The 19,064-nt window shown below is 39.1% G+C and overlaps 1 protein-coding gene across 1 annotated transcript in view; it reads left to right on the plus strand.

The window, feature by feature from the left end:
• Nucleotides 1-19,064, plus strand: part of LOC126260591 (integrin alpha-PS5-like) — a 563,809-nt gene that overhangs the window by 465,447 nt on the left and 79,298 nt on the right. The window lies entirely within an intron of this gene.

Genomic DNA, 19,064 nt, shown 5'->3' on the forward strand with positions numbered 1-19,064 from the left:
AGGATATATTACATTTGTTAATAATGGACCAAGCAAATATAGTTTATTACATAGTCTGTTCTTTTTCTCATATGGACTCTATTTTAGTTTTGGCGTTAACATAAGAATCTCTATAAATGAAACTAGTAGCAAGTGAATTCCCCTGATACCCAGCAATTAGAGCTTTGACGTGACCGTATAATCATGGCAAAACATTTTGCACATCCTCTGAACAAAGCAGCATGGTAAAGGCCCCTTTGCAGTCTGAGAGCCTACTATTCATCCTAATACAAAATTGCTCTACCATTCATAATTTTCATGTTTTAACCAGAATCAAGTCCAAATCTACAACCACAATCATCAGTGAAATAAAACACTTAGCACTGAAAGGATGTTTATTACAAAAAGGAATATACAGACAGAACATAAGTCAACTCCTGAATGAAGAGTGTTTGTACAAACAGAATATTCCATAATATACAAACATTAAAAACATAAGAATTTCCAAGAACATTCAAGAAATGATAAATGGGGTTTAGAGTTTGATTTGGGGGAAGAGACTAAACAGCGAGGTCATCGGTCTCATCGGATTAGGGAAAGAAGTCAGTCGTGCCCTGTCAAAGGAACCATCCCGGCATGTGCCTCAAGCGATTTAGGGAAATGATAAATACAAAATAACAAATAATTGTCAGTGGTGAGATGTGAACTGGCGACATGTAGCATGTCAGCCAGCAATGCTAATTGCTACTCCACAAGGCATGCAGTGCAGTGTGTGCCATAGCCCCCCTCTGGTGTAGGAATATCAGTATGCTGTATCAGAATTCCTCATTGGAGATCATAACATCACTCTACCTCTGGAACTTGTCAATGGTCCTCTGCATGGCAGCACTGATGAAACCTCACGTTTTGATCATATCGTCACACCCTCATCACTATGATGAGCACTGAAGGTAGCCCCACCTATCAGAGGTTCAAGATCAATGAGAGTGTCTTCAGTTCTTTAAAGCCTCCATCACTGATCTGCAGTAGGGTTCCATATGGTTCACATGGATGACCTCTCTGCACCTTTATCTGTTTAATAAAGAGTCATAACCCTCAACTTTGTATGTGATGTCCAGCAAGCAATGAATGGTATGATATGGCTCAAACTATCACTTTGGTAACTTATCTAATAGTCCCACTTTCAGCACAGATGTAAAAATCTGTAAATGTAAAAATAGTCTCCCAGTCTGTATCTCTCAGGGCAGTGTTTAGCATTGTAGCAGCCTCATTCCTTCTCCTGGGCAACAAGGGTCCATATGCCAGCCAGCTTTCTTGCCTCCTCACTACTGATGAATGGTAGGCATCTTCAGTATCACCCAGTTCAGACAGGAAACATGTATCCATTATCATTTCGACCTTGCAGTTTTGGAGCAGAAAGAACTGTGTGAAGTCTGTAGTGTCTTGCTTCACTGTGTTATATGCAAATATCATGGCAGGCAGTGTTGTATCCCAGTCTCTTTTTCCGTCATCACTATACTGAAAAATACTGCTATGCTGTATTCTAGTCTGTACAAAACCAGTAAATCAGAACTGTATAAAGAACTATATGCTAAAGCCAAATACAAGTATAGGAAGGCAATAAATGAAGCAAAGAAACTGCATAACATAGGAAACATTGAAAAATCTAACAATAAATGCAAAAAGGCCTGGAGTGTAATAAACTCCATTGCTCACACTAAACACAAAGAGGAAATCACCATTACCCCAGAAGAATTTAATGAATATTGCATTCAGTCCATTGAAGAAATCAGTAACTCAATAAACAAACCTCCTAAAAATGCACTTAGTATTATGGACAGCTGCTTTGAAAAGCTTCCCCCAAGTGCCTTCATTTTCACAGAAGTGAGCCCAAATAATATACTAAAAATAGTGAAAAATTTCAAACATTCAGTTAGTGTTGATTATGTAATTTGTTGAAAGATGTTATTGATTGTGTGATTTATCCCTTAACTCTTTGTATTAACAAATGCCTAGTTGAAAGTAACTTCCCCGACATACTAAAAATTTCTAGAGTTGTGCCCATATATAAAAAAGGGGAAAAGAACTGTCCCACTAGTTACAGAGCTATATCCATAACCCCAGTTTTTTCAAAAATTTTAGAAACAATTATGTATGAGCAATTTAGTGTCTACTTGGGTAACTAAATATAATTAGTGATAAACAGTTTGAATTTAGGAAAGGTAAATTCACAACAGATGCAATGGACTCCCTCGTAAAATTAGTACTAGATGTGTTCGAGGCTATGGACTATGCCCAGGCTACATCTTGTGACCTGAGCAGAGCCTTTGACTGTGTAAGGCATGACACTGTGCTGAATAAGCTAGTTTACTATCATTTTGATGACAACAGTATAAATATGTTCAGATATTTTCTAGAGAACCGTCAACAAGTTGTGTGCATTGGTAGGGAGACATCAAATTTGGTTAATGTTAGGTATGGAGTGCCTCAAGGGCTTGTGCTTGGACCTTTACTGTTTATACTAATGATTAATGACCTGCCCTTGTTGATAAATTCTCACACAATATTGTATGCTGATGACACAACTTTTATACATAAAATCTCTGATCTAGGTACACTGAAAGCACTGACTGAAAATACCCTTGCTCAGTCCTCTTTATGGTTCAAAGCTAATGGCTTCTTACTAAATGAAAACAAAACCCAGACACTTTCCTAATGACCAAGAACTAGAAACAGTCAAATTTTTAGGTGTTACTATTGACAGTAAATTGACATGGAAACCACACATTAAAAATATAATGGCTAGGCTTTCAAGAGTTATTTATCTAATTAGAAATTTAAAAAGACATGTTGCCAATGACTATGTGAGATCAGCATATTTTGCCTTCATCCAAAGCATCATTTCTTATGGAATCTTACTCTGGGGTAGTAGCTGTCTTGTAAATAACATTTTACTTTTACAGAAGAAAGTAATAAGAATAATAACAGATTCTGATAAAACAGTACATTGTAAATCTCTGTTTATTAAAGTGCAGTGTCTTACAGTAGTAAACTTATTCATCTACAATGTTTTATTGTATATTAGAAACAATGTCTCTAATTTTGTGTTGAGCAGTGATATTCATAGCCGCAATACTAGGAACAGAACATCTGTAGACATGCCATATCATAGATTATCAAAATCGCAGAACTCCTACCTAGTTCTTGGACTAAGGATGTTTAATAAACTAAGTGCTGACTTTAAAGAACTGCCTGTAAATATTTTTAAAGTTAAGATGAAAATACTGCATTCTAATGTGTACCTATTTTATGTAAACCAGTTTACATCAGTATTGTAGTTTATGTAGAAATATATGCTCTTGACTTTGTCTATTGCTGTAATCAGCCGAATGACAATAAAAATTTTATTATTATTATTATTATTATTATTATTGTTATTATTATTACTATATATCAAGAGTGTATCTCCCAGCATATTAAAGTGCGGGTGGTGGGCCCTGTCATCCTGTGGGCAATGTCACAATATGAAATTTCCTCTGACACTAGACTGGAAACTTTTCCACTATCAGAGATCATCACATATAATTCTCTGTCCTTCTGAATGATGTCTCCTACAAGTAACCTGGGAATTTTCAGAGCTTGGTGACTGGCACAGTGTTGGTGGCAGTGGAGGGTGTGAAGTAGTCAGTGCAGACTCAATTCCCATTTGTCAACTACAGAAACTTCTCCGAAGGGCAATGTCATTTTAATGGAATGGTGTTTCTGCAAACAGAATTAATACCAGCCACCCTAGAGGTAATTACAGCATGTACTTCCATTCTTGGCATTCCTTAAAGAGGCTCACATGGTGTTTAATGGATTGGTGGAAACCTGACCAGTCATACCTGTGTCTGATTATGTCTAGAGTCTTCATGAATTCCAAATGATGACATGTTGGAGCTTAATGGACATACTTCAGGATAGCTGGCCATAGATCAGCTAGCATAAGGAGCAACCATTTCTGCACTACTGGTTCATAGGTCCTCTTAGATAATGTTTACCCATATTTAATTGAAATTCTTCTTCATAGCTTCTATGATTTTCTGCAATGTTGAATCTTCCTTCTATTTAGAAGCAATGTTTTGTAATGCAGTGATGGTTAATGTTCTGTCCACAATGCTATGTTACATTAAAGGAAAGGTAGTTGACATCCTTATGTTTGCATCCACTTTCATATATGACTTCGACACTGTACTCCTGAAACGCCACTGCCCATATTGCCAGTTTTTTGACCTATCCTTCAGGCTAGTCAACCACCACAGAGAGTTGTGGATTATGTTAAAAGAGAGAGAAAGAGAGAGAGAGAGAGAGAGAGAGAGAGAGAGAGAGAGAGAGAGAGAGATTGAGAAGTTAATATCACATACATCAGGTTGGCACTCAAGAGAAAATGAGAGTCCAGTGGCATAATTCACTGAATAAATTATAAAGTTACTGAAAGATAATTTTTTAGAAACACTGTGCAAGAATCAGTTGTAGCTCTAACAAGTGACTAAGACAAAGTCATTAAGTGTGGTACAGGATGCATTTCATATTTACACCAAACATCACAATTCACATACCGTAGTGTGCCAGTTTGGTCCTCCCCCCTCCCCCCCACCCCCTCCCCACTGTTCAATCAACCAACCAATCACATAGTGTCTTGTAGCAACTCATGAGATGGAATTATACTGCAATACTTCAGTCACTGATGGAAGTCACTACCCTCACAAGTACTCATTCTAATGTCAGTGATAGCCCCAGCCTCCTACAAACAACAACACCATGCATTCAAAATATTCATTAACTTGAGTTAGAGAAACCAATTGAAAGTTCTTAGACTGTTACGTTCATGAGTTTTTGTGAATTATAATCCTTATTTTCACAAACAAATTGTGCAGAGCTGTTGCATGAGCAAATCCTGGGAGCAGAGCTTGACAAAGGAGTTACATGTTTGTTAGTTTGACTGGGACTGGGCTGAGACTAATGATTTTGAGTGACTTCCAACTATTTAAAGACTGGTGTATGAATAAATTGTTATTTTAGAAACTACACTATCATTTGAAGTATGAGTAGGTTAGATTTTTCTATTCTGGATGGACTATAAATATGGATAAAAACTTGGTTTGTGAAAAATGTGGTAGTTTAGGAATTTAGAAAAGTTTGTGGAATAATTTTATGTGTCCATGTTAGGGCTTCCTGACTCATGTGTACCATTGCCACATTGAAAAATATGGTAAATTATGCCAAAAACCTTAACTGATGACTTAAGTAATTAATGAAGTGTAAAATTCATATCTACAAAAGCATAATGACAAAGGTTGGAATTAACCATGCATAGAGGCAAAGTCTGCAATGGAAATTCTACGAGGGCATGCTGAAAAGCAATGCTTCCAAATTTTCTCTATGAAAACTCTTAAAGCTCGTTAATAAAACATTATCCACATTTTAAATCATTATTCTTTATGTCTAGATATTTGTAGCCCTCTGCACTAGAATGCTCTGAATTGTAGCATGTAGCATGGCACTGTGTAACATAATTATGTAGGTGCATGAGAAACAGCTTGCTGTAATCAAGCTCTCAATTCAAAGATTTCATTCACACATGACACACCTTCTTCTTCAGCATGACAATACCAGACCACACATGAGCACTGTGGCATCAGGAACAATCCAACGCCTTGGGTTTACTGACATCAATTGTCATCCACACAGTCCCATCTTTGCCCCATTCAATTTTCATCTGTTTCCAAAACTTAAAGAACACCTTGGAGGAGTTCACTTTGTTAGTGATGAAGTAGTGCAAGGTTAGTTGAGTTGTGGCTCCATCAAACAAACTCAAACATTCTACAGTGATTGTATCAACAAACTGGTCTCTCCTTGGGGGAAATGTGTTCATCGCTGGGGTGACTTAAAATTTGGAGGCATTACATTTTAGCACACCATGTATATAAATAAGAATGTAAGTATTAATCTGTTCTAAATCTTAAATCTCCAAAAGTTCTACAACGATTGCTTTGAAGTTTTGACACAGCATTGCATTCAAATATATTCCTTTTTTGTACCTTATATCCTGACTGAACAGTATACAGCAATATATTCAAAAAACAAACAGCACAATCTTATGCATGTCCATCAACTAGTTCATATAACAACACAGATCATTACTTGTCTGTATAATACAAATTAACACTGCTGTTATTCTTCACAGTGGGTCACTCCCAATAAACCACAGGCAACTGCAACCCAGTTGTTGTGGCTTAACTTATAAGGATTCCATCAGCCCATATTCACATGCAGTAGCCCACCACAGCAGCCACACAAAACATCAACAGCAGTGCCCACTAAACTGTAAGTCCAGCATACCAACTTTCTCCAGTATGGGACCCAACAACCAATACAGACAAAGTAACCACACTGCAGTGGTACGATGAGCAGCTTCCTGCATGGAGAGCTAGGTGACATCTTTGTACTTCCAGGTCAAAGGCTTAATGCAGAAGGATGCTCCACTGATGTGTTTGGTAAGCCACAGCTGTAACAGAGTGGTGCCACAGTTGTGCTACTCACAGCTGTGCATTGCAGTGATAGGCTCGTGTGGGTAGTCAAGACAGTGCCACTCATGATGACTTTTGTCTGACACATCCTCCCCTGCCGAACTCAAACCTGCCGTCCCACAAACCTGGGCAAAAGCTTCCCAATAATTTTATGTGTCCTGGGACTTGTTGCACCAAAGTTTTTAACCCAAAGCCAATCACTTAGTGTCAGGGAGATCAGCTGCCTTCCACCACTGTAATGTTTTTCAATTTTCTCATGAGCTACCCTGAAGTTGTTATGAGCACTCTTCCAATAAGTGCAGATCTGAGGAGCATCAACCCTCTCTGGAAACAATCATTAAGTGACCACAAGTAGGCATGTGGCAAGTTAGGTTTAAATGCAAACATCAAGCTTACTTGTAAGGCCTTGTGGGCCTCATGCAAAGCCATATTGAAGATGTAACCTAGCAATGACAAGAATCCATCACACCAGATATGATCACTAAGGTGGGAGGCAATCAGGTCTGCCCTCAGTTTATGAATTGTGCTCTCTGCAAGGGAAAGGTCTGGATAATAGGGCATGATTGTACTATGAGCCACCCCTACTTCAAAGCATTAATTATGAAATGTAGCAGATTTAATGGGCATGATGTTATCTGACTTTGGCAGTAATAATACAAGTGGCAACAACAAGCAGTAGTGCATGAATGTATCTACAAAAATGAAAATATACCAGTTGTCCTCTCTGGACCACAGGAGCAGCCCCCATAATCAACATGTAAGTTTTACATCAGTGCAACAGCTGCATCAGATGACAGAAAGGTTTCATGTGTTGACTGCAGGTTTGCTGAGCCCTCAGGTTTTGCACCCTAGCACCACCTCATGATCTGTTTATCCATGTCTTTCCAGTTAAAATTTTCTCAAATTATCACACTTGTTTTGAACATTCCCAAATGGCACACAACTGAGGTTTCATGATAATACTTGGATCACTAAAGAAACCAGGTCCTCTGGTAGCATAATATTCTTATCTTGGTTCCCTTGATGAGTGCAACAAAATGTTTTAACCTTCAAACAGAAGGTCATGATGAATTCTCCTTTCCTTCTCCTGCCCTTAATGCTATTTAGCTCAGGGTCTCCATCTTCCTATATGACAGTGTCCTTAAAGAGAAGTGGGAACCTACTGAGAATGGCACAACTCTGATTAACTGATGACTCTGGCATGACCTCCCTTGTGGTTTCTTCATCCCTTAGTTGTTCCTCTGAGTCTTGATTAAGCATTGCTCAGGCCATTCACCATAACATTTTCCAAGCCATGGATACATCTGACAATATGCTGAAATGTGTACTGAGCACCTGGTGGTTCATACGACCCACCTTGGCCTTGCAAACACCCAGCAGAGAGCTGGTTATCAGTTTCTAAAAAGAAAAGGCTTGGTGTTCCAGATGCAATTAAAGTTTACCAAAGTTAACAAGGCTGCCATGGCCTCCAGCTCACATGCACAGTACTTGGCTTTGAATGGGGAAGGGCTACATGAAGCATAAGCTGTAGCTGTCTTCCAGATGCTCATTCCTTCAAAGGGATAGCTGTGACTCAGCACATGGAGGCATCTGTCTGGACAATAAATACCTTACAGAAATCAGCCATAGCCAATGCAGGGGAAGTGGTTAAAACTTTCTTTAAGACCTGATGTTTGTTGTGATGGACCCCATTCAATATTTTTCTTTCTTTTGAAGATCATTTTTATGGTGCTGCTAGTTGGAAGAAATTAGTCACAAATTTATGAAGAAGATTACTATTGCAAGTGGAATTTTGTAATAGGCCTGGATTAAGTCAAATGTCATAAGAACCTTCATCCTTTGGAACCACAAGAAGCGTGAACCCAAAGTAGAAAAGGATATAAATTGGAAGACTACCTTTTTATGAATCACCCACTAATCTCAATGAGATGCACCCCCCACTCTTTCACTCCCCAGACAAGTATAGTGGAGGAGTACAGGTATTTAGATGGCCTAATAACTCCCTCACAGAGCATTTCATCAATAGTTGTCTGCAGTGCTTTCATTTGAGGTGGTGAGAACCTACATGTTTGATGCCTTATGGAGGATATTATCGGTCAATTCAGTTTTATACTCAGCTTCTTTAACCTCCCCTGAACTATCTCTGAGTACATCACTAAACTCTTCACTTGACGTAAAAACTTCCCCCTCTCTTTGGATGACAAATGGCTGATATCATGCATGGTAATATATCAGTACCCACTGAGTTAACTACATGCTTCCAGTCCCCCCCCCCCCCCCCCCCAATTATTCAGCACCTGCTTACAAAATTTAAAAAGCTTTTGATGAACAAACTTAAAGGAGAACCTTCCATGCCTCCACTGGGGAACTAATCTAGCCCTGCAGATAAAGTCTGAACTCCAAAAACTCCAAAATAACTGGCACGGATAGATTACAGGACAAGTTAGTGGGAAATTTCCACATAAAATCATTGATCCAAATCTTAATCTTAATTGTCCCTAATAGTTGCCTTTGCACAGAATTGGCTAGTTGATAGGACACTATTCCACTTGACAATTCTGACAATTTGCAATGCTCCTAATGCATTAAACAAACACCCATTTCTGCTTGATGAGAGAGGCGAGTTACTGATATCAAGGAAAGCACAAACCAGCTCCTCATTTATAGGCTTATACACAATGGGAATTCAGCTCTAGGTATTGCCATATTCTTCTGCAAAAGCCCCTCCTTGGGATCCCCAGCAATATGCCCAGTTTCTTTACCCTTAAAACACCTCACTGCAGACAACACCAGCTGCTGGCTCTGATAAATATTTGCCATCCCTTGCCACAGCTTGCACACAGTTCAACAACTCTCCTAACTGGTGGAAGTTCTGCTGCCACTCATAAAACTATGCTTTAGAGCAATCAACTGATGCATTCTCTCCAAAATATTTTCAACTATTTCCCTTTTGCTATAATTCAAACACAAACATCTAGCACTATATTTTATCCTTTTGATATACTTCTCTAATGGTTCATTGTAATGTTGTACTTCTAGATAGCCTTTGCTGACAAGCTCATGTTGGGCACAATAGTTATGACAAATTAAGTTGTAAAATACAGTGGATGACAGTCTACACCATGTACCATCCATCAATGCCTGCTCCAGTCCCCCACTTATCATAGGGCTCAGCAACTAAAAAGAATGTTCATTACTTAATCCAAGACATTCCCCTGCACCTTACAATTACAATAAAAATCTTCATGCCATCAGTAACTCATCAATAGAATCTAATGATAATACCCCAGCTCCCTGAAATAATCTCTCTAATGATTACAGAATGAAAATTTCACTCTGCAGTGGAGTGCTCTCTGGTATGGAACTTCCTGGCAGATTAAAACTGTGTGCCGGACTGAGAATCAAACTCAGGACCTTTGCCTTTCGCGGGTAAGTGCTTTACCGACTGAGCTACCCAAGCACAACTCATTCCCTGTCCTTACAGATTTAATTTTATGAGTGCCTCATCTCCTACCTTCCAAACTTCACAGAAGCTCTCCTGCAAAACTTGCAGAACTAACGCTCCTGGAAGAAAGGAACATTCTCAAAACATCCCTCAGGCTGTGTCAAAGCCATGTCTCCACAATATCCTTTCTTCCAGGAGTATTAATTCTGCAAGTTTCACAGGAGAGCTTCTGTGAACTTTGGAAGGTAGGAGACGAGGTACTGGTGGAATTAAAGCTGCGAGGTTAAGGTGTGAGTCGTGCTTGAGCAGCTCAGTTGGTAGAGCACTTGTCAGTGAAAGGCAAAGTTCCTGAGTTTAAGTCTAGGTCCAGCACATAGTTTTATTCTGCCAGGAAGTTTCATCTCTCTAATGAGTTAGATGACTTAAGGAACAAATTAGACATTGCTCAAAAAGGGGATCCACAAAGGGTTTGCTCCCCCTTGGCTGACACAACTTCCTTGTAATAACCTCTTCCAACTGGAATAACATCCCCTGGGTTCATGTCAGCAATTCATTCAACTATTTGCACAATGCATTGCAGATTGAATTGGATGGTATTATGCTACAAAAAACCTGTGCTTTCTGGACATAATGCATAACATGGTATTCAGTTCTGCTAACTTGCGAGATAGATGGTTCACTAACCTCAAAGAAAGTAACTTTTGATCATAACTCTGTTAATGTAGTTTTAATGCATGACATGACATCACTCATCTGAGCTTCCATCAACTCCAGAGGGCCATCGCATGATCAACAACTTCTCATAGATGGCATGCTAACTCAGCTGCACTGCCCACCATATCAGCAATACAAATCTTTAAATCATTACTTAATTCATCCTGAGTTCCACCATCCTGAAAACCTCCCTGTTAGCCACACTGAAGCAGAATTACAGCAAGTAATATTTGCTAAAATGTACACAACAAGTAGACACAAATAAACATTTTCAATTTTTCCCCAAAGAAAAATATTGTTGGTATCACACCAATGTCACTCTCTCTGCTACTAATTTATAACATGTTCAGTGAGTGGAAGGCATAGATTGAAATGGGTGTGATACATTGTTTTGAAAACACATGTATCACATTTAACAAACATTTCTTTGAAAATAATACTAAAACCCTACTAACACATTCTTCATAACAAGAGTTTGGATTGTAAAGATCCCCAGTAAATGTTACTTACAGATGAGCTTACACACAATTATATTAAATCATCACAAATGACTTCCCACTAAAATACAATAAAACATAATACAAATGACTTCTCACACAATTATAATAAAACAGCATTAATCTCTTAATTCAAATTAATGTAGGTGTAATTTAATGATTTGGTCATCAAGCCCAGAAGCAACATCAGCAATCTTGGAGAATATGCCCCTTTTAACCATGAAATATTTTGACTGAATGGTACAGTGCAATATATTCAAACAGTGAATAACATGATCTTATACAAGTCTGTCAAATAGTTCAAACAGTGACACAAATAATTATTTGTCTATATAATACATCTCAACACCTTTCTTATTCTTCAAAATGGGTCACTCCTGATAAACCTCAGGCAACTGCAATTCATTTAGTCCATATTCAAATACAATAACCCACCACAGCAGTCACATGAAAAAATCAGCCAAACCATGTAGCAATGCCCGTGAACATGGAAGTCGTGCGTGAAAGCTTTCTCAAGTATTGGCCCCAACTAATACACAAAATAACGTTTATGTTTGATGGCAACTGCCATTATCACCGACATGGACCATGTAACTGTTCTGACATCGTTATGGTGAGCAGCGTCCTGCATGGGGAGTGAGGCTATTTCTTGTTACCTTGAGCCTGAAGGTTCAATGCAGAAGGGTGACCCTCATGTGCCTGATAAGCCACAGTTGCAACTAGATGGCACAACAGTTATGCTGTTCCCAGTGCCACACTTCAGGAAGAAGCAGACATGGGAATTCAGGCCGGCACAACTTATGATAAGTTACTTCTAGCACACTTTACTTATCATGGTAGTGTTAAGTTTTTAAAGGGTGGGTGACATACACATATGAAACCATGTCACTCCAAGATTCTGCTGACTTTTCTTGAGCTGTTACTGACAAACAGGATGCAAGTATGCTTAAAACATCTTCACACTGGGAGTTGTGATGACTATTCAAGGCATGTTGATATATATCAGTGTGTGTAGACTCTCTGTACACATTATGTCAGAGCTTACCATCTGTTTTCTATTTCACTGGATTGGCAAGAAACTGTAGGATTCCATCCAATTCGAACTCTGTGGTATACCGTATGTTGGAGTGAAGTGAATTGAAGTGATTGAGCAATTCACCTAAACTTTCCTGTCCATGTAGTAAAATGAGAAATGTGTTTTCCAAATATTGATGGAAACAGATTGGTTCTAATTGGGCTTACTCCAGAGCTTTCACATCACAATCTCTTAAACAAAATCACCTTAACCAGTGACAGAGGACATGCCATGGTAATACTGTCTCTCTGTTCACAATAATTTCCATTGAAGTCGAGTTAAGTTGCAGTGTGAATAAAAATGAAAACTCTCATTAGATTAATCTTGAATATCAGTTCCATGGAGTCCTTTAGTGGTACCCTGCTGAAGGAGGACACTACATCAAAACTTACCAACATTTCACTGTCACTGAGGTGAAGTTCTTGTACATGCTGTAGAAAATGGATGGAATTACAGAAGTGATGTTGACATTTCTCCACAGATGGAGTCAGAAAGCAGTCAGTTTTTTGTGAAGCCCCTGTGCTGCTACTCTTAAATTTTTGACAGTGAGCTGCAGAATGATGCACTCTTTGTGGACATTTGGTAGCCCATACAGCTGTGGCTGAGCAGCAGCTCATCATTGAAGTTTCTTGACAGTTTATGCATGGAGGGTACTGTGAAGAAGTTTTATGGTTTTTTTCTGGAGGTGTCTTGTCAGATCTCCTTCTATTTTCCTGTAATCTGCATCACTGGGAAGACCAAAAATTTTCTGTTTGTATTCTGACTGCAGGATCAACACCATAGTTTTCACATTGTCAGCAGGCAGGATGACCAAATTAATCTAGATCATCATGCAGCTTGCAGATGGTAACTCTTCACAACTTTGAAATGTTGCTCTGTGGTGGTGTGGTCTTGGTGAGCATGCTGCAAATTATATGGCACATTTCTTTGGCTTCATTGACTGTCAGAGCATAGGTGGCTCATTCCACACTGCTTCTGATATACACAGTTGGAAATCATGCTGGGGTCAGGGCAAAGTTTATTCCTTTCCCAAGCCCAAAGTTTGCTGCATCATCAGTTGATCTTGTAAGGTTTATCACAGTTCACTGAGATGGATCTTGTGTGGACTGAAGACCACAAGTAGCAGCCAGTCCTCACCACCACCACCACCACCACCACCACCACCACCACCACCTCCACAAATACCCTCACCTACCATATCAGGAGCAGAATGATGGATGGGATTATGACCAATGTATACGGTAAGACAACTTGACAAGTGCAGCAGTCATCAGGAGTTACGTTAAGATGGCATAAATTCTTATTTGGCAAAATGTTATGGAGAAATGACCCAATAATTCTACATGCAATCATGTAGTTCACACTGAAATATATACTTCTCAGTTCCCAGAATGTGCAAGGAACTAGCAAATCCAAGGAATTGGTTTCTCATTCTCACATTGAAAATCAGAATTCAGACTATATACGTCTTCCTCTCATTATATTTACCACTTTTCTCTCCATAATTTCAGATCTTCACTACAAACATTTTTTTTATTATTTTGGCTCCATGAGCTCTACCAAATAACAATTTGCCCTGAGGTGTCTCTCTAAAATTTCTGACTGGCATACTCTTAAGTGAACTACGGAAATGCCAGGTAGGAATATCAAAAAATGTAGATACTCAAGAGTTCAAGTCTTGGTCCAGCACACAGTTTAATCTACCAGGGAGTTTCATATCAGTGCACACTATGCCACAGAGTGAAAATTTCTTTCTAGGAAAAGATAGATTGTTACTTACCATAAAGATCATACATAAAGTCGCAGACAGGCACAGTTAAGAGACACTTACCGCTGGAGTTGGCAGTCATGTGCATGAGGTGTGCTTGCTTGTGTGAATGAATGGTGTATGTCCTCTTTTATGATGAAGGCTGTAGCCAAGAGCTTTGTCTAAATGTATTTTAATTGTTCCTGTCTGCAACTTAACGTGTCACCTTTATGGTGTAGCAGTTTATCTTTTCTACATTGTTGACACACTTAAGTGATTTAGTCACTGACCCTTTTTTTGTAATGTAGAGATGTTTTGGTATTCACATCATTTTCCTTGTTTCAAGTAATCTTTGGTAAATTATAGGTATAATATGTTTGTCAACAATGTTTATGTGACATTAATTTGACTTGTACTTTCATCAGGAAAGTATATGTCATCCAGTTTATGACTTTTGTATAAGGATAACATGGAAACTATTTCAAAGAGGAGAGAGCTACAGACTGGAGAAAGTGGAGGGGATGGTATGTTGAAAAGGAAAGGTAGGTCACTTAGACCTCCTGATGAGGGAGACCCATCTTGTAGTGAGGATGTGGGCAGTTAAAACTCAAAGGCAGATTTTCTAATGGTAAGAGTAAAATATTAATCAAAAAATGTGTGTGCCATTCCCCATTCACTGTTCCATCAATAAAAAATGAGCCTCTCATGTGCTATTCAACTATGGTACTCCACATATTCACATTCCACTATCATTGGTGGACTACTTGAGAAATGTGATGTGGGTTTCCTTTTGACCAATAGCACACATTTCTCAAATTTACTTTCCCATTACTTATGAACATGGCCTCAGCAGTAATAAGTTTTTTCTCCACAAAATTATAGTATTACAGGAGAACCCACTGACAGTATTCAACCCAATGTTGAAAGCTGCTGTCATGTAGCTCTTGAAATAGAAAAACACTGTAGGTAAAGACAGGCTGCTATTTACCAAAATGGATGGACATATGGACATATCCCACAGCAGGTGTGAATGAATCCTAGAACCCCTACACTACACGCACAGATAAAAGCTCATAAAGAAGGTAACCCAGAAATATTAATTGTCAGTATTATTGGAAGCTTTGCTTGTTATGCCTCCAGATTTCTTCTTCAAGTTTTAATCATTAACATAATTTTGGGAGGAGATTACTCAACACATAATCATAAGGAGTTGGTTGCATGTTTGCATGCTCAGGATTTTCCAGAAGGTTGTCATAGCATTTCTCTTGATATCAAAAACCTGCATGCGAATGTATCCATAAGGGAAACTGCAGATATTGCTTCTAATGGAAGAAATTAATGAGATTATTACTCTCTTAGATGTTCTTATCTCCCACAATTACTTTTCAGCTAACAATGCTATTTACAAGTGAGGATGGTTTGCCCATGGGTGTTGCCTTTCCTGCTTCCTAGCTGAAGTCTTTGTGCTTCAAGTAGAATCTGAGTTTTTCAAACAGTTGTTCCCTATTAGCAAGCAGATCATCCTATATAAAAGTTGTGTTGATGATATTTTCATTTATTTCAAGGGTAATAAAGGAGATATAAACCTCCTCACTGAAAAGTTTAATTATGTACATCCAAAACTAACCTTCATGCATGAAGTCATGAACTCTGAAGAGCGTGTCTGTTATACATTCCTCCTCCAACCATTTGAGGCACTACAAGCTTAGTTATTTTTAAGCTGCTGTTTTAAGAATGTGTGAGCCCCCCTTTCTGACAATAATATTAGGAGAGAATTGAAAAATCTCTGTCATGTAGCACAGAAAAATGGATACAACCCATTGTTGCTGAATCAGTATCATTCTGAATGTAAAAATGCCTTGCAGACCTGGGCTTCTCCTTCTCCCACCACTTCTGAGATTACAGCTCCATTTTTAGGCCCTTTTTCTTATGGGATTCTGGATACAGATTATAATATATGTAATAAACAGTTCCCAAGTTTTCTACATACACATATGTTTTACCGTAAAGGGTGATACACATGTAAACTGCATGAAGTACAAAGGCAGACTAAATTAAACATGGTTAATGTTCCAAAGATTGTAATTTGTGTAGTCAATGTGACCTATCGACACCACAGAGCCCCCCCCCCCCCTCTCCCCGCAGTACAGAGTACAGCCTATGAGCCCTGAGGGGAGGCGGGGGGGGGGGGGGCTGTGGGTATCAGCGTCAGTGTGAGTGGTGCAAGGCAGCAGGCGCATGACCAGTAGCTCCATCTCTGTCGGATCAGCATGCGAAGGTGCAGCGGGCAGCCGCCGGTCCAACTTGTAATCTGAAAACCAGCAGAGGGGTGGCTGGGGGAGGGGGGGGGGATGATGCATCAGCCAACTCACGAGTGGTGAGTAGTGTTATGGGAGAGGAGGCGTACTGAGCTGTCCGAAGAAATGAAAGCTCGAGCACATGATGGGTTGCACTCTTGTGGGCGGGACAACCTGTGCACTATCTTGATGTTGAGTTCCTCGGTGAGGGTCCAGGTCTGTGCTGTTGATGAGCAGTACAAACACATGATTATCTAACACCATAATCAACATGTCGTCGATGCGGTCAGGTGGTACGTTGCAGTGCAAAACAGATGATGGGGCATCCATGTCTCTAGTACCTGAAATGTCTTCAAAACCTGTGAATGGGATGATGATGACATGCCTGAGGAACCCACAAACTGCAGTAGTGACTCGTTGGACAGAGGAAGCCCAACCTTAGGTTGAACGGACTAGTTAGCGGGTTCAAAAAAAGAACATGCTCGGGCAGTCTGACTGGGACAGCAGAGGGGTGTTGGAGCCTACAAAGGCCAGCTTGAGCCTTTGTAGAGAAATGGTTTGTGGGTGATCTTTTATCATAATGTTGAACATCATCTCACCCCTCCGGAGTACTTCGAAGGGGCTGAGGTAAGGGGGTTTTATCTTCCTGGTGGCAAAATGTAGCATAGCTCCATTGAAAAAATAATGCAATGGATGCCTCTATCTCAGTCATTAACACAGTTAAAAGAAAGCTTTGCTGTTTCTTTCATGAGCTTCATGTCATGGTTTGTCTAGGTGAAACCATATTATGGATGGTTTTAATGTGTAAAAAGTAATCTTGCAGAGAAAGTTAGTGTGAAAGGTTAATTTCAAAGAAAAGAAAAATGTAGAAACTTTTGAAACAATTAGTATCAAATCCTTCATATAATTACAGACTGTAAAAACAAAGGAATCAGTGTCTCCATGTTTTTTAGATATTTTCACTTCGTGATATTATATGACTAATACACTGAGACACTTAAATATTTTAATTTCAAGTTTCTCCATTATTTTTGCGTAAGACATAGTCATTACACAGGTGAAAACAATAGAGATTATTGCTCAGACCAGGTTATATAATTAGTCTGAGCATGTTAGTTACAGTACATATTAAAGACCTATACTACATTTGTTTTTGTGTTTTGGTGCCCATGAGTTGACTGATTGAAGTGCATTGTGAAGTGTGGTGCAAAGTGATATCTTTTCCTTGCTGGTGTCTTTTGCCATTTTTGTTTGTTATGTGCTTATGTTAACAGTGTGTCTTTCAAAATTGTATTTTCCAAATAAATTTTGGTTATCTATTTTTGTACGCCATTCCATCATTCACAGTTAGGGTAACACCACAAAATAAATCCTACATTAGTTCAAAAATGGTTCAAATGGCTCTGAGCACTATGGGACTTAACTTCTAAGGTCATCAGTCCCCTAGAACTTAAAACTACTTAAACCTAACTAACCTAAGGACATCACACACATCCATGCCCGAGGCAGGATTCGAACCTGCGACCGTAGCGGCCGCGCGGTTCCAGACTGTAGCGCCTTTAACCGCTTGGCCACCACGGCCGGCTCCTACATTAGTCACTTTGTGACTATTACGCCACAGAATATTTATGAATGGATTTTGCATTTTTGTCATCATAGACAATAGGTACAGCTCTAAAGTCAGCTTCTACTGCATCAAAGTCAAACAACCCTTTGCTCTCTACTCCAGCCACTGCAATTCCAATCACAAATATGAGACCTTATTCTCACTCTGATTCATATTAGCAAAATGTCTCTTCTTTGTCAGACACTGGCAATGTGAAATGCTCACCATTTTGGTCAACAAGCTGTAAATAGTGCTTTCCTCAAGTGAAAGCAATTTTTCACAAACACCAAGTGCATAGTGATTTCAACAAATTTGTGATTGTATTGGCACAATAGAATGGTCACATAAAAAACAGTGAGGATATGCTGCACGAACAGTCATATGCCCTTGTGAGACATACATTCATTGAACATTATTCTTTGCCTAAACAAAAACATTTAAAAAACTTTCTTTCACCCGATTATTTTTGTAGTGAAGTTTCTTCATTTTCTGGGTGCAGTCCTGCAATGCACATGCCGAGAGCAGTGGCTTCCTCCCATGAATCACCCATGCTATCAACGCCAGTTCATCAGAGTTCTCATGCACCTGCCAGTAGATCTTGGGTACATAGTAAACTGAACCGTAACAGCATTGCAAATGCTGCACAATAGAAGACTACTTCCTCTTGATTCCACAAAAAGTTTGGACACAAAGTTAGAAAATGTGCAGTGCCATGCTATTTTCCTAATGGGAATTTTAAAAAGACTACAAACATTGGTAGTATACAATGCTCTAATGCTACTGCAGTGGTGCTCAGATATTCCAACCGGTCATATTAAAGACAGAGATGCAGTACTGTCACCATTACTTACTTACTAACAGTGATCATTTTACTACTTCCAGATACCATATATGAATCCATTGTCAAGGCACTTGTGGGTGCCTGTTATTCTTGCCACAGAATTCCTCTTTGAGACACCACAGACAGTAGCTGTCAATATGAGGGTTCTCTGTTCCAAGTACTTCTAAATGCTTATGGTAGTCATCACATTCATACCACAAGCTATCCCCCTGCCAGTAATGACATGATGGGGTGCATGAACTGTCCCTAAAGTCTACAATAATGGGAAAAAATTGAAATGCCAAAAAATAATTT

This window comes from Schistocerca nitens, chromosome 5 (genome assembly GCF_023898315.1).
Source record: "Schistocerca nitens isolate TAMUIC-IGC-003100 chromosome 5, iqSchNite1.1, whole genome shotgun sequence".
NCBI classification, from domain to species: domain Eukaryota; kingdom Metazoa; phylum Arthropoda; class Insecta; order Orthoptera; family Acrididae; genus Schistocerca; species Schistocerca nitens.